Source organism: Rousettus aegyptiacus, unplaced genomic scaffold (genome assembly GCF_014176215.1).
Source record: "Rousettus aegyptiacus isolate mRouAeg1 unplaced genomic scaffold, mRouAeg1.p scaffold_m13_p_10, whole genome shotgun sequence".
Classification (NCBI taxonomy): domain Eukaryota; kingdom Metazoa; phylum Chordata; class Mammalia; order Chiroptera; family Pteropodidae; genus Rousettus; species Rousettus aegyptiacus.
In genome coordinates, this window is record NW_023416285.1 from 21479129 (window position 1) to 21505301 (window position 26173).

General features: G+C 34.0%; 1 long non-coding RNA gene across 1 annotated transcript in view; it reads right to left on the reverse strand.

Annotated features, from left to right (window-relative positions):
- The window catches only part of LOC107508739, a 131400-nt gene that overhangs the window by 37892 nt on the left and 67335 nt on the right, over positions 1-26173 (reverse strand). Inside the window, exon 2 of the long non-coding RNA XR_001596380.2 lies at positions 11118-11409. This is a non-coding gene — a long non-coding RNA (uncharacterized LOC107508739). The remainder of the gene's footprint in view (positions 1-11117; positions 11410-26173) is intronic.

A 26173-nucleotide genomic window follows, 5' to 3' on the forward strand; every position in this document is an offset into this window, starting at 1 on the left:
TGTTCTTCTACCGCAGTCACTTACACAAATATAAATCAGATTTTCAAATATCATAGTGAAGGAGTGTGAAAAATGTGTCCCAGGGAGTGAAAAATTGTGTCTAGGCAATTAAGCTTTTTGCAGTTGCTATTTGAATTTGTAACAAATGACATCTCCCGACACCTTAAATCCCTGTGGGTAAGACTGAATCTGTACAAATATGTGTTAGTTTTCTAACACTTTTTTTTTTTCTAAATAAAGTTAATAAGACTGATGTTAGAATTTCATTTAGATTCTGGTAGAAGTAACTGTCTGGAGTCTTATTTACAAGAGATCCTTAAATGTGTCATGATGAAGATTTATAGAACTAGATAGTAAAAAATCCATGGAATATTAATTCACATTTCTAGCTAATTGCTTTTTAAAATAGAATTAAATAAATTACTACACGTATAATTCATTACACTCTTTTATAATAATTGAGAGGTAGCATAATGTACTTGTTAAGAACATGAAAAACAAAGTTGGGATTTAAACTCAGTTTCATGTGTCTGAGCCTGGGCACATTGCATAGTCTTTTTATGCCTCAGTTTCCTTAATTGTAAATGGGTATTAATAATAATACTTTTAGTATCTTTGAGAAGGAGAATCTAATAAATAGCTCCTCCCTTCCCTACCTAATTTCTATACCAATTGAGAAATGACAGAAGAGTCAGCAGAGAGACCAAACATAAAAGTAAGAGCCCAAATGGAATTGTTCCTGCCTGTCCACTCAGACTAGATTTTGTAATAGAGCATCAGAGAGAACATTAAGTCTGCAGGACAGTCTCACAAAAATGTCTTCACCCTACTGATTCATAAAGAAGCAAAACATCAGACATCAAATCCCCTGTTTAGGAATTCTCAAAGGCAAGCTCCAAACATTTGAGTAAATGGATTAGTAGTTGTAGCCTAATGACTGGGTAACTCATTCCACTTTTACAGGGAAGAATGAGTCAAGGGGTAGAAATATGTAGTAAAAATTACTATTCATGGAAGTTCCTCACTAATATCCCCTTTTTTTTTATTTTCTTAGCCAATTAGGATTAACCTTTCAGATTATGCTCATGCAAAAGGTTCCTACCTTCTTGAGGTCAAGTCTCTAACTCTTCAATCCTAACTGCTCTCCTAAGGGTTATTCTGTTACGACTGCTGGTAGCAATGTAGATTTCACCCATGGCACTTTGAAATGGATTAGAATGAAGCATTAATAAAATTCATCCCCACTCCAAATAATGTCAAAACTATATTTTCCATATTCAAGGAGATTAAATGAACACATTGATGGATAGTAAACTAGAAGAATTGCATTAATGAATAATTAATTCCATGCAGGTTCTCCAGCGGCACAGAAAAATCATAGTTTTAAATATAAATCCCATCCAAAGATCAAACACTCAAACTGAAATTAAGTCCAAAAACTAAGTGCCTGGATTTGGACTGAATTTCCCACATTTTCCAAGAAGGTAAAGATTTCAAGTCCCCCATCTCTTGATTAGAACATGTGCTACACTTTTCGGTTTAGAGAATATGATCACTATGCACAGAGACCCAATAGGTATTTACAGCTCCATATCCATAGCTAAGATTCTTTGAGAGATCTTTGGGACCTGTGGACAGATAAACGGAGCCAAAAAAGGATCAAAAATAGTGTCAGGGTTAGTCTTAGTGAAGGCGACTTCGGGGCATGATGGACTGCCACCTCCCTTCCCTAGACTGGATCTCCGAGTAGCCCTTTCCCACCCAGTCAGCTGATACTTATTATTGAAATAATGCTGTTAAGAATCACATACTGGTCAAAAATAGAATATGTGAATCTATGAATTTTGGGTTGTTTCTTTCTAACATGTTGAATGTGATGCACCAGAAACTGTTTTTTAAAGCATTTTTACTTGCTTGTTAGAATTTGGGCTCGAAGCATTTCTATCTTTAAATTTCTCATTCGTTTTAAACTGATTTTGTCTGTTCCATTAATTATTTAAAAACATTAAAAATATTAATTAAAATAGTATAAATTACTTATATAAATGTAAATATTTCATATGATCTTATGTAACCATTAAAAATGTAAAAGAAGAAAATTTTTATAAAACTTTTGTAAGTGCCTAGAATTAAACAGCATATATATATATATATATATATATTTTACTTTGAATGATGTTCATAATATATAGCTAACTGAGAAGGGCATGTTACTTTGTAATATGTATAGCTTGACTTATCTAAAAAATATCACATATACATGCTTACATCATGTTTATGCATGAGACTTGATAAATACTGTATATAAATAGGAAAATATCTAAAAGCATTACCCCAAACTATTATTAATGATCTGTTGGGTAGATAGGATTATATATGTATATATTTTTCACCTGATTTTTTGCAATAATCTTATTAAGAAAAAAATAATAAAAAATACAATATAAAAATAAAAATTAAAACTATTGGCAACTTTAAGCATATTTTCTTAATTGCTTTATAATTTCAAATTTATTGTTTGATAATTATGACTATTCCATTTGTTTTTGTAATTTCATTGATCTATTTTGATTCATTTCATGATTTTTGAATCCATTTTTTATCATTACTTAGTACTCTAGAAAATGCATAATATTATAGTTTATTTGTAATTTTTGTTATTATGAGATGAGCAGCATATATATATATATCAAATATATGTGTGTGTATTTATCTACTTTTAAAGGAAAATAATTATTAATTTTACAAAGCAAAAAGTGTTGGGAAAAATTCTTCCTGAAACACCTTGTTAAAGCAATGTGAAGTTTGCTATATCTCAATTTCCATGATATCCCCATATTACCATTATGCAAATTATCAATGCCTAAGGATAATCATTTTTGACCATTTGATTGTTTCAAAAAATTTTTACCTAGTCATCTGCATCCACTATAACTTTCTGTGTGTGAAAGACAAAACAGAGTTTGGGACATTGCGTGAGATTCTTAATCCCTGTAGATCATTGTGGACCATGTTTCTGTCAAACCTCCCTTGTCTAATTGATTTATGCCATCATTGTAAAATTTGACTTCCATGCCGTGTGTGTGTGTGTGTGTGTGTGTGTGTGTGTGTGTGTGTGTGTGTCGGCAAGTAGCAAGAGATTTTACAGCAGTCCAGTCACCTTCCTTCACCTCATTCTGCCTCATGGCTCTCACATGTTTGTAGATGACCAGCCACATAGAGATAAATTTCTGAAGTTATCAGGGGTTAGCAAAACACAAAGCAGGCAAATGTTGAGACAAGAGCTAGCTGAAGTGCATAGCCCGGCCTAGTCATTGACCTACAGTGTCCCCAAGGACAGCTACCCCACCAGGCTTTTCTGATCTGACTACTCAGACTTCACTTCTTTACTCCTTTCTTTTTAAAAATTAGTTTATATAATCTGGCCTTTTTATGTTGAGTATTTCCATTATTTAATCCTCTTACACCATCTTAGATGCCTAACTCAGAGTATCTTTCCGTGGAGGAAATGAAGTTACTGGTCCTGGCAGGCCCAGGGCACAAGAGTTTGCTGTCTTAAAATCTTGCTACTTTAAAAATGATAAAGTCAGTGAAATTTCAGTCTTGGAATTTATATTTATTCTTTCTTTTATTTGTTCATTTAGTAAAAATAAATAAATGCCTACTCTGCCATACCTTGTCTAGGTGTTGTGGATAAAATAGGAAGTAGCACAGACAAAACTCATGAAGATTAAGATTGAGTGGGATAAGCTAAAAATCCATAAAAAAGTGACTGTATAATAGGGTTTCATGTGATGATAAATTCTATGAAGAAAAATAATGCAAGAAAGGTGGATAGCAATTGACGGATGATCAGGGAAGCCTTCAACTCCTCAGGGAGGAGGCATGAATAAAAAGAGAGAGAGCCAAGAAAAGGATTGTAGGAAGAGCTATCCTGGTGGATGGAAACAATAAGTTCAAAGGCCCCGAGGCAGAAAGAAACACAGTATGTCTGGACCTCTGAAAAGAAAGAAGATGGCCAAGGTGGCTGGGGAGAAATAAGTAAGAGCTGAGCAATAGGAAATGAGGATAGATCTATGGGGCCTTGGAAACCATGGGAAGGATTTCAGATTTCCAATGGAATGTGATAGGAAGACATTGAAGGAGGAGTTTTGAGCTGGGGCATGACTTAATCTGATCAAAGTATTTAAAATAGAACTCTGGTTGCTGAGCAGAGGCTATATTGTGGGCAGGTAAGCATGTAGGCAGGAGATACATAAGAAGATGACCACAGCTGGCCAGACAAAGAGATATTAGTGGCTCGGACCAAACTGGTAACATGAAGGGGCTGAGAAGTGGCTGTGTGATTGAGATCCAAGAGGAAAAGGGTGAAATTAAATTTGACTCTAGGACCTCAGGAAAGCTTGAATGGTTATGCCATTTGCTGAGATAGGAACAACAGAGTAGCTGGCTTACATGACTGGTAATGAAGTAATAAATATAAAAGCTATTCAGATTCTGTGGGACTTTTCAGTTGTAATATGATTGATATATATTGAGGATAAGACAACAGAAATTAAACTTTGATCTATTTTTGAATCTCATACACCCATTATGTACACTGCTGACAAGTGAAAATCTTTGGCATATGACTCATTTATTTGTGAAGTCATTTCCTCAGTACACACAGATGGTGTTTGTGAAGACTGTGATAAGAGACTGCCTATTGGAGGAGCAGGGATTCTCAAAGTCATATGTGACCATCTCACCTATGGGGGAGAATATGAACATTCTTGTGTCTACACCCCTGCCAAAGTCAAAGCCAAATCACAAACCTTTTACTGTCCTTTACTCTGGTCTAATATTTAATGTTTTTATTGCCTTTGTCTTTTCTTCTCCTCTATATAGCTCTTGGTAAGTGTTGTCATAGCAACAAGATAGTCTTTACTTAGGAGAACTAGTTTGGACAAAACTGAATTATGAATCAACATCATAAGCAACATAGCTTTTTTTTACATTGCTTTTATGAGCCTGGGTAATATTGAGGGGTCATGCTTTTATTTAAAGACATTGAACCCACTTTTCTAATGCAGAGATCAGCAAACTCATGTAAGGGCAAGATAGTAAATATTTTAAGCTTTGAGGGCCATACAGTCTTTATCACAACCACTTAATTCTGCCTTTGTAAGATGATACAATTATACACAATATGTGAATAAATGGATGTGGCTATGTTCCAATAAATCTTTACAAAAACAAGCAGCAGATAGGATTTGGTCAATGGGCCATAGATCTCCAGTCCCTGATCTAATGGGTTATACTACCTCTCACTTTGTAAGATAGTGTTAAAAATATGTTCACTGTTTCATCCATAGCAGAATTCCTGGGCCCTACTTCAGACCTACTGAACTGGATTTTCTGTAGTTATTTGTAACAATCTCCCCTCCCCAAGAAAAGTCTAGTCAAGTGTAAGTTCAAATGCTGAGGTGTATCAAACCACCATAAAAGTCTTCCTAACTAGAATAGAGTGCAAATTACCACAATGCTTCCCACATCTGAAATCAATATCCATCTACTATAAGTGAGGAACTATATGAGCAGCCTGAATAGTATTTTTTTAAAAAAGGAAGAAATTTGCCAACATTTTAAAGTCAGAAAATTTAACTTAAAAACGTGGATTTCCAGCTCCACTTTTAAGTCATAAAACCTGGCAACACAGAGCCCACAGTCTTGCATAGCAAAAATCTGTTACAGGTGAGTCATGAGCATAAGGCTAAGGGAAAACAAATATGCTCAGATTTAGACCACACTCCCCACCATTCCTTACCACTCTTATATTGTTCTGCTTTACCCATTTCAGTTACAGCTCTGCCTTCTGGGGTCATTTTATTTTACAACCATTGATTTAATAAATGCATCTCAGTATTTATCAATCATGGTTTATCATTGGCTAATTTATCCATCTGTCTTACATGAGAACATGAGGATATATGTCACAAGCTACATATATAAAAAATTTTAGGCTTCCCATTTTAATAGAACGCCTCTAGAACGCAAAAGTAAAAACCATTATGTTTCCTGTTGCAGTACCTAAAACTTTGCTATCTCTATGAGGAATGACAGAAGGGACCCTGAACAAGAAATGGCAAGTCAAATGCATGTATTTTTAATAAACTGCTGAAATGTTTCAGTGTGACAAAAAGGATCAAGCTGCAATCTTGGTTTAATAAATTAAAGTCTGTTCCAGCACCCCATATTTAAAAAGAAAAATGTGTTATTTCCCTTGTATCTCTCCTAGGGAAACTTTTAGATGGAGCCTGCAAGAGGGAATGAAGACAGAGTGTGACTATAAACCTAAGCGTTTCTGGCTTGCCAAAGCAAACACTGCTTCTCACCTTTTGTGCTTGCTGACAGCTTTTACTAGTTGACATTTCTTTTCATTCCATGCCCTCTCACTTCCTCCTCTATCTACTTTGAGCTCCTGATGGGAAGGGTAGGAGGCATGGAGGAAAGGGGAGAGATCATGCAAAGACAAAATGCATTTCTAAGAAAGATGTCTCTACCGGAGATTTCATGTTAAAAAGAAAAAAAAAATCACTTGAAAAGTGTTTATTGCTATCTTTTTGTAAAAGGAAAGGCATTTATATTCACTCATGATTGTCCAAATTTTTAAACGTACTACTAATATCAAGATAGTATAATGAATGGTTATGAGATCAGACCCTAAAACAGGTTTAAATGCCAGCTAAACTTTCAAGCTTTATTTTGAGTGATAGCATTATTTTTCTAAGTCATTTTCCTCAACTGAAAAATGAAAAGAAAAATACTTTCTGCCTCATAAGAATGTGATGAGGATTAAATCTATGTAAAGAACTTAACAATGTGCCACTCGTTTAGTAAGCAAAAAAATTACATTTCTTTCTAATTATTATTTTGATCTGTAAAATGCGAATCATATTTTACAAAATGGAATTTAGCTCATCAGATTATTATGAGGATTTAATCAGACTATCCCCATGAAACATTTATCAAAGTACCTTACACCTGGTGAGTCTTTGATATATGCCACTTGTTATTAAAATTTATTACTATAACAATGATTTTTCATAATAATAGTTACAATTATTTGGAAAAGAGATTTATTGTGAAAGAGATTGCTAATGGTTATCTAATTTTTCAAACTACAATCCAAATTTATGCCATAAAAAACCCATCCTGTACGTGATAATGTTTGGTATTCTTGGCAGGATGTAGAATAATATATTGGAAGGAAAATAAGATTTGGAGTCAGGAGGACCTGAATCTAGTCCCCACCTCTCTAGTTACTAGTTCAGTGTCTTCAAGTTCATCACATCCAAGTTTGAATTTGTCATCTCTGAGCCATAGTAACCACATGAATTAGGGTAAAAGCAATTGGAACAATTTTTGCCAAGATTCAGTGAGGTGAGCATGTCCTTGATGTGAAGGCTTGGCAATCTGCCTTGAGTTCCCAGCACTGCTTTAGTAGTTGGATGCTTTCCAATACAGGTTTGCTTTGCACATGCTCTTGTTCATGTTTGTATAAAAAAGAGACTCTGTGTAGACTACTCCTCTCATCTAACATAGTGGTTCTCCCTGGGGGCAACCTTCCTCCTAGAGGACATTTGACAATGTCTAGAGACATTTTTTAATGTCTTGACTTTGCAAGGGGGCTGACAAGGAGATAGGGATAGTAGGTACTGGCATTTAGTAGGCAGAGGCCAGGGATGCTCTTAAACATCCTGCAAATGTACAGGACCCTTCCCCACAGCAAAGAATGTCAAATGGTCCAGCAAAAATGTTAATAGTACTACAGCTGAGAAACTCTGATCCAATACCTTGATATTTGCATCCCCTTGGACTTTACTGAGTTGAGAAGTTCAAAGTAAATGTACTAACATTTTAAAAACCAGTCTTAAAAACTGATCCTGAACAACATGATGCTTAGTAATGATGAGATTTTCCTATACTAAAATGCTTCCTCTACTCATCTCCACAGTTATAGACTTGTTCCTTTGATTATTTTTAATTTTTTCCTAAATGAGAAATCTATTGCATCTCAGTTTCATTGATACACCTGTGTGTTTGTTGTATCTGTGGTAAAAAGCACCCAGTATTTGACAAGATAAAGGTAAAGGAACTTGAGCACAATAGGGTCTGAGACTAGAAGTTTCGGGTGCTAATCATCCAGAGTGACTGGTTTTAGTGCTTCAATAGTTTACTGTTTTGAGTCTCACATACATAAAACAGTTAGGTGGACTTTTTATAAACTGAGTTGAGGACCATCCCCTGATCAAAATGGCTCCACAGAGTCTTAGAATAAAGCTTAAATCTGTGTCCTAGCCTATTAGGCCCTTGATAATTTGGCCCTCCACTCACTTAGATCTAGTCACACAAGTCTTCTTGCTGTTCCCCTAATAAACCAAGCTCATTCCAGGCTCAGCAACTCAGCCATTTCTATTTTCCTGGAATACTCTCCTAAATCTTTGTTCATTAAGGTCTCCACTTCTAAGCACACCTAACCTTTCTATTAAAAATATTATCTCAATACCACCCTTTGTATATAACACCCGTTTTCTGTGCTTTTTAAAAATAATGCTTATCACTACTTATATAATATCATATATTTCTTTGAATGTGTGTACTATATATCTCTGGTATTCTCCTTTTGACTTGTAATCCCCATAAACATCCTGTTAATCAGAATTCCACATCATATAGTTTGGCAAATGCTTAGTTAATCTGTATTTTTATATTTCATTTTCCGCTAAGAAAGGAAAATAGGCCACATCTGTGTGTTGCTAAAAGATGCTAAAAATTACAAAAATTATCAGAATGTTCATTTTGTTAGACTGAAGGCTCATTGACCAAATCTGACCAACAGTGTTTTTAACAAGATTAAATCAGAGTGGCTTTCAGAGGCACCTTATTTTTCGGTTTACCTCAATATCTGATAAACTATTACCTGTAGTCTGTGAAGTTACACTAGCACCAAATATACATTCCACATTTCTGTCTCTTATGCACCTTCTGATGGTTCTGAGGATGTAGGGATCATATATAGTCCCTTATTAAATTACATACCCACAAAGAAAAACTTGAAAGATACCACAAGTCAAGGAGGTTCAAAAAATGAAGAGAAATAAAGGAGAAATTGAAAATATGAGAAACAAATATGGCCTTGATTCTTCCTAAACATAAAACTGCCTATTTTTTTTTATTTACTCAGTAATTTATTTTGTTCACATTCTCGTTTACTTTTATGTAGAGGTATGCATCCTGCCTAGTTTGAATGTTAATTCATGTCTTCACAGAGAAAATATAAACTCCTTTAAGATGAAGTAAGGAAGAATTTTTTTCTGAGAAAATTTTTGCTGTTGATGTTCATGTTTCTTCTCAAGCTGACCAGACAAACCCAATCAGCTTTTAAGGATTAAGTAACTCCTGTTTGTTTGAAATTTTGGTCTCCCCCTCACCCAACCCCACCTCCCAAAACACACAAAACAACAAGTACTTGTAATAATCTGGCTCTTACTTTTCTGTTGGAATTAATTCTGCATAGCACCCTGGCTCCTCTTTGTTTATATATGCTCTTTTTGGTTTGTCTCATCTGTTTCTATGTTACTGTACGATTTTCACTAGGCCCTTGGTAGATCAGCACCATTTTTTTGCTTGAGCTTCTGACACAAATGCGTGTATCCTGATTACACCTTGGTGTTCTCTCCTAGACATTGGACAGACACAAATGTATCCTATCTACTGTGTTATTTAGGCTAATTGTAGCCAGATGTTTTAAAGCAATGAATGCTATGGGTGATTTTTCAAGAAACAAAGACAATTATCATGAAAAATTATACTTGGACCATTTTATTAACATATTTTTTTTCTGTAACAATGTAAAAGAAAAACTTTCTTGATATATATATAATTTATATATATATATTTATATATGTGTATGTATATATATAATCAGACATATAAATGTGTGTGTGTGTGTGTGTGTGTGTATTCTTATCTGAAAAATAAAACCTCTTAGGGGGAAGAGCAGGCATAAGGAACGTATAATCCTCACTCACAGCCTGAATTTATACTTTAACAAAGCATAGGGATCTGTGACTGTGTATCATACTGTGCTAGTAAGTGGAATCAATCTTTCTTTAGATACTGTGGTCAAGTTGAAACATCCTAATAGGCATAAGCTGAATATATGAGAATCATTAGTTACATGGTCATGCCCTTTTAAAAAATGTTCTTACGTGAGTATTCACCAAATTTTTTCAGCAACAATGTACCAGGCCAGAGGTTGACAAGATTCATATAATCAGACATGCAAATGCCACTAATGGAAGCTTCATAATTGCTTTGAAGCACAATCCATCATAATTACATCTTCTGAAAGCAAATAAATGACACAATACCTTAAATTATAGGTTTCCTATAGACTGAAGAGTAATCTTTCACTTTCCTTTTATTCTTTATGTTTTCCTCACACTCTAATTGTTGATAATTCTGGCAAGAAAGATATGCATACAATTTTCACCCCTCTCTTATAAGACTTCCATTTAAAAGCAATTTGAAAAATTCCCTGTGTTAGGAAGCCCAATGGAATGCTAGTGAAAACACATCTGCCAGGTAATTTTTTCATGTAATTATATAAAGTAAAATCTTCACAAACAAAGTAAAGTAAATTAATATCCCCAGCATTAGGTTTTGTAAAATAGCCTAAGGCAGATTTTCCCCCCTAACTAGTAAGTCAAATTAAATTAAAAAGATGCCACCACCAAAATTTAATTATTTTCTCCCCTTTCATAAAGCTGTAAGAACTGCTCTTTAGTTAAAAGCTATCACTGTGGGAAATTCTACTTAAATCTAACAGTAAGTACTATGTTAATTTTCAAGGAAAAATTTGTTATAATGCACATGATTGTTTGCCTACCAATATCCCTTTCCCTTTTCCTCCTAAAAGAACCATTATTTTTCCATCTCATCCCTCTTCTTTACTTAGTCCATTCTATTTTCATAGCCACTCCCACTCAGGGTATTAAGATGAGAAGAGATATGTTTCATTTAGCTTATGTTGTATACCAAACTATTCCAAAACTTAGTTACCATTTACCTACCTCATGATTTAGTGAGTTGGCAATTTGGGCTGTTCTTAGCCGGTGGATCTTCTGCTTGCAGTTAGGCTCAGTTATGTGTTTATTGAGAGCTTCCTGGTTGTTGGGCACTGATTGGTCAAGAATGGTCCCAGCAGCAAAGACTCATTTCTGCTTCACATCTTTCTCATTATCTAGCAGACAAGCCCAGGTTGTTCACGTCAAATCTGGACAGGTTTTCAAGAGAGAGAGCAGAGTCATAAAAGGCCTCTTGGGGTCTAAGCTCAGAAGTGTCCATTGTCACTTCCACTGTATTCTGTTGGCCAAAACAAGACACAAGGCAAGCTCAGATTTAATGGTTCGGAATGTCTTAATGGAAGAAACTCCAAGTCACATTGCAAGGGCCATCGACACAGAGTAGAGAAATTATAGTTTTGTGCTTCTTTGTATGTCTGGTTTTATGAAGGGATACCAGATATTGTCAATTGTATCTGTTTGGGTGCTAAATATTTGCATATTTCCATCAATATTCTTGAACTTTATGAGAGGTTTAAGCTGAAAGTTTGGCCTTTTTTGAGTCTTGCCTTTAAGTTTTGTTAAGCTGAACAAGACCTTGATTTAGTTTAGGATTAACTTGTCCCCATTTCTGAGGCAAGATCTGTATTCTTTAAATTATCTACTGAATGATGAGAGTTTTTTTTTTCTTTTAACACTTTCTATTGTGAAGAAGCAATATCCCTAACCTTGTGTAAACTTCAGAAACTATCATCTCTAATCCTTAGTTGGCTCTCTTCTGGGCCATTAGTAGTTTATTCACACATATGGACTTATCAGTACTCAACTGAACGCTTGCTAGGAACCTACTCTGGTCTTCAGAATTCTATTTCTCTGAAGCTATCTCCTCTCTAGTATTTTGCCTTTTTGTTTGTTTGTTTGTTTGTTTTGGCTTTTTTGGGCTCCTCTAGACTCCCAGGGTCATCTCATAAATTCAGGGGGACTGCCAGACTATGCCCAGATTCCTGCTACCTAGCCTAGATTCTTAAAATATTTCCATGTGGTATGCCAGGGCAATAGCGGGGCTTATTTCATTTCTCTCTCATCATTTAGTGGTCACTATTTCCTGTTGCCTACTTTCTTAAGTACTTTCCCCCTCCCTCTATTTTATCTTTTATTTTAGTTGTTTTAGATAGGAGTATAAATTTGGTAACTATTACTCCACCTTGACTGGACAATTGCATAGTATAGTGATATATTTAGTATGACTTTAAAGTGCTTACATTCGAAGAGCTGCTTGAATGAGTGCATAGGGAATTGCTTTCTTGATCAGAAACCCAAAAGGAAGAAAATGATGGTTACAGTTTTATCACTAGATCTATGGAAACTTTTCCCGCCATAAGTGCTGTGGGGGAACTAGGCTGAAACTTTATCTGGTTTTCTATTAGTTTGCTAATAAAGTAAGGTCAATAAAGTAAGAATATGGTGTTAAAATTTCCTAGCATCACTGTGGCAGCTCAAAGACTGAAAAGATCAGAATAGCTGCACAGAACATCCAGATGAAAAAGTAAAGACATGGCTTTACATGTTCTTTTCTTTTTAATAACTGTCGCCAACTAAAACAGCTGATATTTAATGTTTCACTGTTTCTATCACGTACAGAATAGGATATTCATAATTGCAGATACAAGAAAGAATAATGAAATAACACTAACACCTACTAATGAAAGAATTAAATTGCCATAAGATTAATTTTTAATTACTTAAAAATATAGCTATTTCTAAATATGTTTTCTTTAATAGACATCTCTAGGATTTAGAAAAGATAGAAGAGGTATTATCACATTAAATTATGTCATTCTCTTAGTTCTTTTTAATTGTACCAAAACAATTTATATTTTATGAATTCTTTTTACAGTAAGCTATGTCCTTTATCATACTGAAAATAAGTACTTTATTTTAAATACAAAAAAAAAAAAAGGTTTACATTTTTAGTTAAGTCCATCAGGCACCAGATAATTTGAAAATTCACTTAAAATACCTTGCATCCTATATATAAAGATTATGAAAGTTTTTTTTTCCCATCTAGATATCTATAAAAGCACTCAGAGATAATTTATCTAAAAATATGCCAGTTAAATCAACTATGTATTATTTTATCTTAATGAGGACTAAAACCTTTTCTGTATACTTTCTTCAAGGCTAGTTTCTTCTCTTTAATTTTCAATTATTTTTCTTTGGGAAGAGTCAAACGCTTTCTCACACTTTCCTAAAGGCTAATTTTATCCTCTTCTTTAAACAGTCAAGAATCTCTTGTAATTGCTTTGGCAGAAAGAGAAGGAATTTTTCTCCTGGTTCCCTTAATAAAGAGGATTGTAGAAAAGCAAATGTATTCAACTCAAAATGCATTATATATATTATACATTTGATAGAACCTCATTGTGAGCATTTTGATCATTCAGGATATTATAAACATGTAAGGGAAAGAAATACACATAGTTCCATCACTTAGGGATAAAAATCACTAACATTTAGAATATTTGGTTCTAGTATAAGAAGTCCAATTTTATTTTATTTTATTTTTCCTTCCCTACTGAAATTGTGTATATGATTCCAATCCATGTGGCTGCTCACCAGATGGAGAAACTCCACTAATTACCTACTTCCTGCATTTCAAATTTAATAGTTAGCAATCTAACCACAGGTCTTCTGATTCCTTCTACCCTGTTACAGTGTATGGACGCTCCTAGATTTACGATGCAGTTATACCCAATAAATCCACTGTTAGTTGAAAATACTATTAAATACAAAAAGGTATTTAATACATCTAACTGAACATCATTGGTCAAAATCCAATAGTATGAAAAAATATCATTATGATCAAGTAGAATTTATCCCCCAAATACAAGAAAAATAATATTAGAATATACAAGAGTTTCTGCATATCAATAAATAAAACACGAGAAACCAATATAAAATTAGGCAAAGGTTATAATTGTCATTTACAGAAATGGAATCTCCAAAAAGTTGGCAAGCATCTGAAGAGATGTTAAAACACATAAATAAAAAGATAAATTAAGCAAAAATAAAATATCCACGAATATGGTAAAAATTAGAAAGGTGGATAATGACTAGTGTTAGTGGAGATGTGGCTATTGAAGATCCTGGACACTGCCTGTAGGTGTGTGGATGGGAGGCCAGTTTGGGAGGAAACTGGCAGCACTCATTCAAATTAAGTTTGCACATGTGCCGCAACCCAGCATTTCTACTCCTGGGTATACAGCTCAAAGCAGTTCTAGCATGGGCTCGTCACTGGACATGCGAGATATACTTGATAGCACTGTTTGTGGTAATGTGAAGGAAGAACCGATCTGTGTGTCCACCTAATGTAGTGGGTGCTGCGATCAGGAAAAGAATGGGTGATAAGTACATATAGCAACATGGAGACATTAAACCAGTGCACTCTAAAAAAAAAAAAAAAAGAAGAAGAAGAAGTGAAATGAGAATTAAAGCATAATACAATTATGTAAATTACAATACTTGCAATGCACACAAAAATGTCATTACAAATTATATAAGAATATTTATGAAAAACCTTAAAAAACACATTTGTCAAACCCATTAGAATGATTGCCGATGAGAAAGAAGGACAGCAGTGGGGAATGGGTAAAATGGGAATACTGAACAAACAAATAAATCAGAGAGGCTCCATGGCCTTGCATGGACCAGTGACAATTGTGTGCTGAGAGCTGTACCTTATGTTTAACCCAAACCTCTGCACCTCACAACAACAGTCACAAAGAAAGAAGGCCTTAAGCCCTTATTACAAAAAGTTAACAAAGAGAATGATAGAAAAAAAAAATCTAGAGATTTTCTTTTTCCAAGTTAACAGGTACTTATAAACTTCTGAATGTAAAAAGGAACAATCCAATAAAGAATAGGGAGGCAGAGGAGGGAGGACATTGGACATAGAAATAGCACATTTGGAAAATGAAATTCCTCAAGAGATGTGGTAATGCTGAGGTCAATGGCAAATATGGGACAATTAGCTTTAGTGGGGATAAAGGATGCCCTTCACTCTGAGACTAGAAAGGAGATGACCATATTGTAGAAGCAAATGTAAATGGAGAAATTTATGCTGGTTGGTCTAGTTCTCCTACGTGAGAGAAGAAGTGTATTAAAATTGAAGAGTTGGGACTGAAGGATACGTGGTATGGTAGGAGTAGAATAATAATGGATCATTTTTCTTAGGCTTGAATTCACAAATTCTTCTCTAATTCTCAGTTTCTTAAAACCACCTCAGCAAATGTTTACTTTCTACTCTGGTGCTCAAGAAAAACACCTACAAATCAACTTTTGTTTTTTTCCTTTTCCCTCACTCTCACATTCAATCCATTAATGAGTCTCATTGGTGCTCCTTCCAAAATATATCTCAAATCCATTTATGTCTTCCCATCTCTACTAAAACTACTTTTTTCCCCAAATTGGGTCATCTCTTGATTATCCGAATAGTCCACCATTTTTTCCTGCTTACCCTCTGGTCTTCAGATCCATTCCTGGATCCTTAGGCAAAGTGATCTTTTTGAAATGCAAATAAAATTACACCATGCATCCATTAAGATTTTCTAATGACTCTCCATTGTTCTTACAATAAAACGAAATTTCTACTAGGTCCTCAAGGCTCTCACTTACTTTTCCAAGGAAATCTTTTAATACTATCCTTACCTTTCACTAACCTATAGTAACACTGGCATTCTCTCTGATTTGCAGACACACCAGGCTCATTCACACTGCAACATCTTTGCACATTCTGCTCCTTCTGTCTGGAACACTCTTCCTATGATCTTTGCCTTACTGACTTATATGTATCTTGGCGGATCAATTCCAAAGTCATCTCTTCAAAGAATTCCACCTGAGCCCTCTTTCTAAATGCACAGTTCTCCAAACACCCACTTTTACATCACCTTATTTGATATTTTTCACAGTAATGATCACTTTTAGACTTTATAAATGTACTTGTTTATGTTCCCCACACTAAACTGTAAGCCCCCAATAGGGGAGTTCTGTGTTTTATTACTTTCTACTCTATCCCTAGAGACTAGAACAGAGATCTGTATACAGTAGACACTCAGAAATGTTTATTGTTGCTGAAGGAACAATATAGGTATTAATAATTTTGCCAATTTTCAAGAGCTCAGTTGAATTGGGACACGTTTAGAAAAAAGAACAAGTTGGATTCTGGGAACTGTCAAGGTGGGCCTATTTTTGTGGTAAATGCAGCTGAGGGGCCTTTTTGGTAATAAAGGCAATACTGAAGTTTTGATTTATTCATAAATATAATAGAGATGTTGTCTAGAACAAAAGAAAACAATGCATTTAAAATATAATACAAACCCTGATAGCAGTAAAAGTTGGCTTTATTATTATTACAATGTCTAAGCTTTGCTATAGACATTGTATAATTGAAGTCATTTTTTATGTAATTGCATTCATCTACTGTATTTCTTTTAGCTATATTATTTTGTGATTCTTTGCTTATATTTTTAAATGACCATCTTTACATTTATTTCTAGTGCTTTAAAAGATTTATATTAAAATCATACTGAAGTATGTCTACCAGTAATTCTCATATGAAATAAAAGACAATGAAATCATCTTTGTAACAGTCTCTTCCCTTTCTTCACTCGTACAGTCTTAACTAACCATATTTTTGCCTCACATTCTTTTACTCTGAATTTCATGGCAGCAAATATGATTTGTTCATGATTGTTCATTTTATACAGTTTCTTTCTTTTAGGATTTGCTCCTCTCCAGTTTCTATTTTTATACTTTTCTTGGTTTCTCATCCTCTGAATTTGCAATAAACATAATCACTGCCTTCATGGTGAGAACATTATTTGTTAACAGATGGTAGATTTTCAAAATCTGAGTTACTTAAAGTAGGAGACACTGAAAAAGGTAGTCAAAATTGGACTCTGCCTCAGACTGAAAAAGAAAGGTCATTTTTTTTTTTCAAGATAAATTAAACTCTTATAAACAAAGTTACTGACTGCTAGAAGCATTAAGAAAAGCATGTAGAAAGGCATGGGAATTCATCTGTCTCTCTCAATTAGTAAAAGTAAATTAGTTCGAGTACTTCAGATATGCTTCAGGAAGGAGGTAGTAGGAGCTGAAAGCTTAAAGTGATACTGAAACGAGAAAGCCAAGCAGAGAAGTGCTACATGGAGCGAGAGCCTAGTGAGTAAGGGCCTTGGATCATTACCAGTCACCAGGCAAAGGACTGAAAACAAAATAACCAGGGCTTGTAAAACAGCTTAAATTAAGTCCATTCTTGTCAATGCACAATTTTTGAAACTGAGCCTAGTAATTATTCTCTAGTATTAAAAGTAAGTGTAAAATGCTTGAAATCAGAAAATATTTTTCATTATTTCATTAACCCTTTATTATTGTAACAGTAACTATAGTGCCCGTAAGGACACAACCTAATTTGAAAGTTGTGGTTACCTTTAGCAATGAACTAGAATAGGTGGCTACTTCTACTTTTTTTGTATTATTTAATTGTTTTAAACTTTTTGAGTTAATTTTAGACTTTCATTAGGGTACTGAGAGCTTCTATATGCCCTTTACTCAGCTTCTTCTAACGTTAACATCTTGCATAACACTAGTGAATACTATTAGGTAAACTGCAGCCTTAATTCAGATTTCACCTTTTTTTTTTTTTTTTTTTTTTTTTGCTAATGTTTTCAGTCCTAGGATCCCACATTACATTTAGTTGTTATGTTGCCTTGATTTCCCCCAAACCGTGACGGTTCCTCAATTTTTATTGTCTATATTGACCTAGAATTTGAAAAGTATAGGTCAGTTATTTTGCAGCCTGTCCCACAGTTTGGATTTGTCTGATATGTTTCTCATGATTAGACAGAGATTATGCCTAACCAGGAAGAATGTCACAGATGTCATATTTCCTTCTCAATGCATCGTATCAATATCTCTTATTATAGGCAATTTTAACCTTGATCTCTTGGTCGAGGAGGAGTCTGCCAAATTTCTCTACTATAGTTGCTATATTTCCTTTTGAAACTGATAAATATTTATTTTGAACAGTTTCTTTGAGACTATGCCACTTAACTTTACCCACTAATTTGAGCTTTCACCGGTGAATCTTGCAGCAATTATTACTGTGGTGTTCTAATGACACTTTTCTAGTTTCCTCAGTCTCCCTGTATTTATTAATTAAAATTATTCCTTTGTAAGAAAGAATTGTTCCTTCTCTCCCATATATGTGTGTGTGTATGTGTGTATGTATGTATGTATGTATGTATGCATGCATGCATGCATGTATACATGCATGCATGCTTTTATTTAGAATGAGATGCATTATTTATATCATATAAACTAAAAATAAGTATTTTATTATTTGGATTAACCTCAATTAACATTTTCTCAAATTATGCCATCTATTTCAGTTATCTCCTGTGTCCCTTTGACATATTTCTTCTTCCTCCCCGCCAATATCTTTCTTGTCTCCCACTACAATATGTTGCAGGTTCATCTTGTGTTTTTTCTGCCCCAGCCCTGGAATTTACCACTTCTCCAAGAAACTCTGATTTCTTTTATTGGATAATGGTTTTTAGAAACCAAGATCCAAGTACTAGGGGTGCTTATTGCTTCTAGGGTATCACTACTTCTAGGCTCTCTCATATAGACAGAGCTAGGAGATAGCATATATATACAACACATGTATATATATATAAATGAATTCATACTGGCATCTCCTACTCCAATCCAGTACCATTCTAGCCTTCCTCCCTTTGACTCTTTCACCAACATAAACTTTACTCTTATTTTCTATAATATAATTCTTTATATGATTAACTCTTATAACTGCATAAGGTAGTTTCAAGATTTTTAACCCATATCCCTGTGAGAACCAAAGTTACCAACTACGGTACAGTGTTTGCATATAGCTTGCTTTTAGCCCTAATAATCAAGTCAAAACATTGTTAGAAAGCTTTCTTTTTTTACTTATGAATCTTTGTCTCGTGGTATAGCTCTAGGTAGAAAACCAATGGTGTATATGTTGTTAATGAATGAACCTATATAAAACCCACTGACACATTTGGTGTACACTAACACATCTTAATGATACTAGTTTAAAATTACAGGCAGACCTCAGAGATATTGTGGGTTCTGTTCCCAATCACTGCAATAAAGTATCGCAATAAAGTGAGCCATAATCTTTTTCCTGGAAGGTCTTGCCTTCAACTTGTAAAAAATGCAACATCTGTGAAGGACAATAAAGTAAAGCAGAGTAAAATGAACTATGCCTGTATCTACTTTAGGACAGAGCTGAAGTAGCTGAGCTCCTCTTCAATGTCGTTAAAGAGACTGAGTCAGTCATAGATTAGCTCTAGAAGAGTCTCCTTACCTTATAAACTGAAAACAAGACTTATGTCCCTACAGCATCTCATCATTATAATGAAACAACATTGGACAAAATGATATTATTCAAGGACTTGCTGTACTTAGAATTACTGAAGCTGAGAAGTGAAGTGAGATTTCAATGTAAAGGTTTTTTAGAAGTCATCCCCTTACTTAGGAATTGTATATTGAAAGATAGGCACAGGTAGGCCAGGAACATCTATGAAGACAACGATGTATAGTGTTAGCTCATCTTTAACTAAGCATTACTCAGAAGTAATAGTCATTTTACAAATGCATCAAAAATCAAATTGGGAATTTCCATTTAGAAGTTCTATGGTTATATTAATAAAATGTTGCTTGACATTCAAGACCAAATTGTGCTTATTTTTTTCTACAATATCTTTCTAATTATCTCTGTTGTACCTACTATTGCTCATTCACTCATTTGTGTAACAATGTAAATGATTCTTAGCTATTGTTGGTACTCATATATGATTGCAGACATAGCTATGAGCTGCTTGACATTTTGCTACTACAAGCATGGCCCAGAGACCAGCAGCAGCAGCTGGAAGCCTATTATAAATGCAGAATCTCACCCCATGCCAACTGAGTTAAAATTTGAATTTTAATAAAATTCCTCAGTGATTAAAATGTCCATAGACTATAAAAAGCACTACTTACAGAGAAAAGGAAAGTGATTTATTCATTTTAATATCCTTACCTTAGAGTCTGGCAAAGAGTAAACACCTTCAAAACAATAATTGAATGATGTGGAATGAATTGACCAATATCATTTAAATTTCTATAAATGATTAAATCTGTTTGAAATAAATGTCAAGTTCTAAGATAGGGACCAGGTAGTCAAACTAAGAGTGTTAATAGAGCAACACAAACAAATTCAAATACAATTTTCCAAAAGCTCTGTAAAGGGCAAATAAAACAATATAGCAAGATGCAGGTCGCAAATTTTCAACTCTGCTTTGTAATTGATCCTCTTATAGGTGAAAGGTAAACTCTAACATTTCACGATTGACCCATGTAATACTAGAAAAAGCCCATCAGCTCAATGATATTTGTAACAGACTGTTTCTCCATCAGAATAACACAATCTAATAATTTTTTAAAATAATTATAACAATAACATTTACAGAGATGTATTGAGAACTTACTATATTTTACAGGCATTTTTTCATTGAACTCTTATAGTTATATTATGAAGTAGATACTATTTTTATTTTACAGATAGAGAAACAGATCTATAGAAGCAAAGTAATTTATTTAAGAGCTGCTAGTTGAACTCAGTTTTGACTGATTTTACGGACTTAATTCTTAAACACTAAGCATTCATGACTATATCCACATTCAGAAAAAAGCATGAACTCTGATATACAACAAGACTCATTTACAATCCTAACTCACATGTACCTGCTGTGTGAGCTTGAGCAAGTTCTTTAACCTGTCTGAGTTTCTTTGATGAGGCTATAGAGTTTCATTAATATTAATCATTTGACTTGTAATAGGTGATGAAGTAGGAAAACTATTCTTACGATTTCTCTTACTATCCTTTTACTAAAGAGCTATACCTCAAAGCTATACCTTAAAGTCAAAGGGAAGGGTCCTAGAATAAAAATATATGACAAGTCTATGAAACGATGCTAATCATTAAAGAAATACAAATGAAACCACAATGAGATATCACATCACACCTGTCAGAATGACTATCATCAATAAATCAAAGAACAACAAGTGTTGGTGAGGATGTGGAGAAAAGGGAACTCTCATACATCATTGGTGGGATTTCAAATTGGTACAGCTTTGGAAAATAGTCTGAAGGTTTCTCAAAAAATTAAAAAGGGATATACCTTTTGACTCAGCAATTGCAGTTCTGGGTATTTATCCAAAGAAAACCAAAACAATAATTCATAAAGATCTATGCACCCCTATGTTCATGGCAGCAATAATTTAGCCAAGATATGGAAGCAACCCAAATGCCCATCAACAGACAATTGAATAAAAAAGTTATGATTCATATATACAATGGAATATTACTCAGCTATTAAAAAAATGAAATTCTACCATTTGCAACAACACAGATGGACCTAGAGGTTATTATGCTGAGTGAAATAAGTCAGACAGAGGAAGATAAATACCATATGATTTTACTTCTTTGCAGAAACTAATCAAAAGCAGACTCACAAATATAGAGGACAATCTGGTGATGGCCAGACAGGAGGAGAGTTGGGAAGCTAGGAGAAAGGGGTGAAAGGTTAGAGAAGTACAAATTAGTAGTTGATAGATGGACACAGGGATAAGTTGCACAGCATGGGGAATGCAGTTAGCATTAATGTAATGGCTAGGTGGAAGGCCAGAGGAGAGAAAGAGCAATTTACAGGGATGGTTTTATAAACTATATAAATGTGTAACCAATGTACTATGTACATGAAACTAATAATAAAATGTATACATATATATATGTATATATATATGTGTATGTGTATATATATATATATATATATATATATATATATATATATAATGTGATGAGGGATGAAAACTCCAGCTATTGGAGTATTTTCTAGGGAGCTCTTGTTAACTGTTCATTTCTACCCTCAGTAATATAAGAAAGCAAAAGCAATGCCTTAATAAGCAGACTCAGCTGTCCGTTATAACCTGAAAGCACTTCAACAAGCTTCATATTCCTTCAGCTCAATCCCCACTCACTTAAACACCAGTTATAATGATTCACAGTGCCATATTTTACAGAGGATGCATTTCAAAAAAAGTAATGTAATCCACACTTGGTATTTATTAAAAATAAACATCTAACTCTTTAATAAATTAATATATTTCCTTTTTGAAAAGCCAGAGCTATGCCCTGTTGAGTTAAAAGACTATATAATTGGCAACTGTTTTGAACCTTGACTTATTTAATATATTATACATTAAAAACTTCTGAAGTCAAAGGATGCATTATGGGGGACTCGGCTAGTGTGCAAAATTATTTTGTGGTTTGTTTAGCTGCCCTTTAGATGTGTTATTCAGTTATTTATAATGTATTTTTACAAAAGGAATAGGAAGTAGACTACATGATAAAATTAATTGCCAGCCAAGCTAGTAAGCTCAACTGAATACTTGTATTCTATTCTATAATATACATACATATGAGAAGTGTGCCAAATCTCAAATGGTAAATGGAGGCAGAAGAAAAAGAAAAGTAGTATAAATTTTGTGGTGTAAAAAGTGATATATTTAAAAAGTAGTCTAAAAATTATGCTGCAAAGAAAAAGAAAATAATTTAATAGTGTTATTTATCTTTCTTTTTCCTCACTCAAAATATCGAGTAGTTTTTAATAGGGTCAACTCTGGAGCCAGGCTACCTGTCTTTCCATTTTCCAGCTGTGACAAAAAAAACGAGGCTGATTGATACCTACCTCCATAGGGTTTAGTTGTTCAAATGACATTTCTTTAAAGAAAACTTTCTGATTCCCTTGGTGAATATAGCACCTGAACATTATTTTCTACTCCACCTTTATATTCTTCATTATCTGACACTTATCATTAGCTGATATTGTTTTAAGTAAGTAAAATCCGTGTCTCCATTCTCTCTCTCAAATGCAAGCCAAATGAGAGCAGAGATATTCTTCCCCCTACTGTATCCCCAGCACGCAACGAATAGCTCAGCACATAATAAGCATTAAATATATAATATTTGTATTAATTATTAAGTAAGACAAATGGATTTATTTGTAAAATGAATGCTTATATTTTACAAATCACAAAATATTTTTCATCCATTAAAAGTATGTCATTTAGTTGAAGACTGAACTCATCGTTTTGAATTGATGAGGAATGGGGACAAAGCTATCATTTTAGCCAAGTGAATTTTGTTACGAATTGATTTTCCTCCTTTATCTGCATGGTATTGTCATTTTAGCAGTAAACATATCTACAGGGCATAAGCTAAACTGGTTCAAACAAAATACCAAAGGCTTTTTGTTGAGGTTCATTTGGTTATAAACAGCAGCAACACCAACCACAACAACAAAATGATGGTTTACTTAAGAGTAAAGATAAAAGAGTGTAAGCTGTTCATTAGAAGGAGAATGGAATATCTCCCGGAATCCTAAAAATAGTTTCCACTTGTAGAGTGTCCACTATATTCCAGGCACTATTCTAAGTTTGGTACATACTTACCTTATTTTATTCTCCCATGGGTTTTGTAAGGTATTTAGAGTTATTTTGTCTTTTATAGATCAATAAGCTGTTGTATTGAGAATTTATAAATCTTCACAAGGTCACACGTTAGTAAGTAACAAATCTGGGCTTCAAATCTAGACAGCCCAACTTTTGGTTCTGTGCCCTTACCCACTCTGCCATATGGCATCCCAGATGCTCATGAAGAGTGCATGTTCAGGTTTCAGGAAGGGCATGTACCTAAGTGGCTCCAGGGATCTCGCGTTATTTCTAGGGTCCTGGCATCAAAATGACTCACTCTAGTAACTGTCAGTTTCAAATTCTTAGGAAAAACGAATCATTAGCTTAGATGTCTGCCTGGCATTAAGAAGCAATGGCCAATGGTTTGGCGACATGAAACAAAGACATGGCATTTCACGGTTAGCTCCTATGGTATGAAGTCTTCCAGAGAACAAAGACAGACATTATACAAGCTAAAGAGTTACTCTAAGAATTATTTAATATATAAGATGCAAAATATTAGGAATGTGTTCTATAAACTAAACATATAGAAACTTCAGTAAGCTGAGGATATATAATCTGTTCAATTTGTGTGATGACCAAGGTTTATATTATTGACAGGTTTATATTATTTTTCTCATTGTATAGATGAGAAAACTGAGGGCAGATAAATTCATACCCAAAGCTAAATAACTAGGAAATAGCAAAGTCAGGCTTTTACACATCATGATTGGGCTCCAAAGCCCATTTGTTTCAGTGCCATGCTACCCTATCATCTCTCCTTTTTGGTTGGCTAAACTTTGGCTTACAAGAAATAGACATGGACATAAAAAATGGAGCATTTATAAAAAAATGTTAATTATCTTCTTTTGTGAACTGTAATGATAGTACACAGGAGGTATACAACAATTTCAAGGGCTTTCCTCTCATGTGTTTAAAAGTTCCAAGATACTCTTCAAACAGAAAATTATATGATTTTCAAGTTCCACGTTAGTTTAATTGCAGTCCATTTAATAACTCTGTAGCTGATTAATGAAGAAGCTAAACACTGAACCAAGAAAGATATTGTGAAGGCATTGAAACAAATGATTACTAGGAAAAGTGCAAGAAACAAATGATTAGTGAAAAAAACACAAGAGATTGTATAATACTGTTCATTTAAATTGAATTTCTATTTGAGATATTGAAATGATAGATTATCACTGCTGAACTTGGCTGTATCAAATCTTGTTTAAGAAATTTGTTTTGATGAGAGATAGTGGGGGGAAATTAATGACCTCTCTATCTAAATATTAAAGTAATTAAAAATAGACATTAGAAAAAGATAAGTATCAAACTACCAACTCTACTGCCAGTGAAACTGGATACATAACAGAGTCAACTTGAGGTGGCCTCTCTATTTTATATCCTATATGGAAACAACTCAGTAATGTTCCTATCTATTTATCTATTCATCTATGTATCTATGTACATATCTAAGTATCTATAAATACATCTATGTATCTATGAGTCTATGTATTTGTGAACTTATTACTATCTTTATGTCTGTCTATCTATCTATCTATCTATCATCATCTATCACACAAACTCTCTAGGTGTAAAAATAGTACATGGATGTCTTTACATATTAAGGCTATTCATTGATGCAAAAACTATTATGACAAAATATTAAAAATATTATCTAGAAATATATGTGAAGAGAAAAATGTAAGTGAACATTCTACGGGTGGATTTCAGGGACTTCAAGTCTCTATTTGCTGAGTATAAAATCTATGCTGTAATCATTCAGAGCAGGTGTGAGTTAATCCAGATACTACATCTTTCAAATGTTTAACAATTTATAAATTTTATTTAAAAGTGAAAATAGTCCACCTTAAGGAGAAAGCACATGACAAAGTAATTAGTATGCAATTAACCTCTCTCATGAGTCCCCGATTCATTTCAAACAAATAACTTTTAATATCACAACACTTTTCAGCACAACACTTTACAAATTTAAAAATATGGGAAGCTCCAATCAGATGGGATACATGTCCTGCCGTGCATCAGTGAGCAGAACATCAGTGTGCTGGACAAGATGCTATCAGACTCATTTTAAAGACCAAGGCTGAGGGTCTCCTTCACTCGTAAACAACACCTGAATTTTCCTTAAACTGGGCATCTAAGCATGAATGAAAGGGGGGAAAATGCTTTAAGAGAAACAATTAGATCTGCTGTGTTGTTTTTGTTGTTTAGGATACATTAAATTCTCTTTTTGTGGAAATTCTCTTTTTTTTTTCACTCTCCGTTTTAGCCCTTTCCCCCTGTCAGGAATTTAAGAACCAAGTTTCTTACTGCATCTTACAACATTAAAAGATTTTTTTCTGGACTCCTAAAGCCTTTTATAACATTGCAGAGGAAAACTTTTGTTTTTCTTGCTACTGGATGAACAAAATAGCAGAAAATGTATATTCATTTATTATTTTATT